Source organism: Hipposideros armiger, unplaced genomic scaffold (assembly GCF_001890085.2).
Source record: "Hipposideros armiger isolate ML-2016 unplaced genomic scaffold, ASM189008v1 scaffold_983, whole genome shotgun sequence".
Classification (NCBI taxonomy): Eukaryota; Metazoa; Chordata; class Mammalia; order Chiroptera; family Hipposideridae; genus Hipposideros; species Hipposideros armiger.
The window spans coordinates 531,868-533,761 of NW_017732333.1; the positions used below are offsets into that span (position 1 = coordinate 531,868).

Genomic DNA, 1,894 nt, shown 5'->3' on the forward strand with positions numbered 1-1,894 from the left:
CCTTTCACAGGGGTCGCCTAAGACCATCGGAAAACAAAAAGATATTTACATTACGATTCATAACAGCAGCAAAATTACAATTATAGAGTAGCAACGAAAATAATTTTATGGTTGGGGGTCACCACAACATGAGGAACTGTATTAAGGGGTTGTGGCATTAGGAAGGTTGAGAACCGCTGCTATATACACTGTTTTGTCCTAGATGTATATGCCTATGATAAAGTTTCATTTATAAATTAGACACAGAGGTTAATAACAATAATTAATAATAAAATAGAACAATTATAATATACTGTAATAAAAGTTATATGAATGTGGTCTCTCTCCCTCAAAATACCTTATTATGCTGTACTCACCTTTTCACTTAAAGGAAGCACTCTGTGGCTTCCCTTTGGCACATCTGAATTCCCAGCATTACTAGTCTTGCACTTTGGACCGTTATTAAGTAAAATAAGGGTTAAACACAAGCAAAGCAATACTGTGACAGTCGATCTTATAACCGAGAAGGCTACTAAGTGGCTGATGGGCACGGAGCGTTTACAGCATGGAGACACCAGACAAAGGGAATGATTCACGTCCTGAGAGGGACAGAGTGGGACAGCTCGAGATTTCATCGCACTACTTAGAATGACTCACAATTTAAAACTTATGACTTGTTTATTTCTGGAATTTTTATTGACTGTTTTTGGACCATGGCTGACTGCAGGTAACTGAAAGCACAGAAAGTGAAACCGTGGGTGAGGGGGTGAGGGGGCTGCTGTATAGTAAAATTGCTGACTAAAAATAGAGGAAACCTTTAAAGCAGCCAGGAAGACATGCCATCTTCAAAGCAGCAACAATAAGACGGACAGCAAGTATGGAGGGCAGAAAACAATGGAATACCATCCTCAGAGGGCTAAGAGAAATGACTGCAAACCTGTAATACTACACCCAGTAAAAACGTCCTTCAAAAACGGGACACACCAAGAAATTTTCTGAGAAACAAAACCTGGCCGAATCCATCACCAGTAAACTTACAACAAATGCAGTACTGGACAGAAGGCGCTCTCCAGGATCTCTGGCTGTTCTGCTCAATGTTGAATCCTCAGCACCTACAACATAGCCCAGCACAGAGGACAACCGTCAACAGTCATTGACAACCGTACACGAACAAAACACGCCCCAGGTTACAAACCCTGCCGCAATGAATAACGTTGACTCTTTCCTACAAAACCATGTCTGTCTGCCCGGCTATCAAACCACGTTTCTCTCCAGCTCTGCGACACAGCTGGTGCTCGGCGCAGAGCCTTGAAACCCAGGCTAAGCCTTTGCTCCAGGGCACCGAGCCCAGCCCCCTGCCCGCCACGTGAACGTCACGACCCGGCCCCGAGAGGTGAGCTCGAGCCCACGTCCACATCCAGGGCCCGCTCACCGCACGCGCCCGTCGGCGCATCAGTCCCAGCGCAGCCCGGTGGGACGCGGTGAGGGCCGCGGCTCCGCCACGCCGCCACGTGGGTACGCCGGGATCCGCCACCCGGCTACTTAGAGCCGGCGCCCGCCCCACGCGAGGTCCGGGCCGTCCGCAGGTCCGCCCACCAGGCCCCGCCCCCGCCGACCAGGCCCCGCCCCTCGGCTGGCACCGCCCCGGCAGACCGCGCCCGCCAGGCCCGCCCCATCCTCCTGTCAGAGGGGCCGTCTCCCTCCGGGTTACGGGCCGGCGCAGTTCGCCGCCGCCTCGTCAGTCACTCCCGCAGTCCGACAGCCCGCGGGCCAGTCCGACAGCCGGCCAGCCTGGGGTCAGCCCTTACCAGCGCCGGCTTCGGTCGGGCCGCCTGCGGACGCGCGCCAGGTACCACTGCGGCCCTGCGGCCCCCGCGAGAGGGGCGCTCGCGAGGCGGGGCGGGGGCGGTGGGCG

The 1,894-nt window shown here is 53.5% G+C and overlaps 2 protein-coding genes across 2 annotated transcripts in view; one reads left to right on the top strand and one right to left on the bottom strand.

Annotated features, from left to right (window-relative positions):
• The window catches only part of LRRC56 (leucine rich repeat containing 56), a 45,679-nt gene extending 43,803 nt beyond the window's left edge, over positions 1–1,876 (bottom strand). Inside the window, exons 1-2 of the mRNA XM_019631085.1 lie at positions 1,788–1,876; positions 1,018–1,091 (exon numbers count right to left, since the gene is read on the bottom strand). The gene's annotated coding sequence lies outside the window, so the exon portion shown is untranslated. The remainder of the gene's footprint in view (positions 1–1,017; positions 1,092–1,787) is intronic.
• RNH1 (ribonuclease/angiogenin inhibitor 1) overlaps positions 1,633–1,894 on the top strand; it is an 8,892-nt gene continuing 8,630 nt past the window's right edge. Inside the window, exon 1 of the mRNA XM_019631094.1 lies at positions 1,633–1,828. The gene's annotated coding sequence lies outside the window, so the exon portion shown is untranslated. The remainder of the gene's footprint in view (positions 1,829–1,894) is intronic.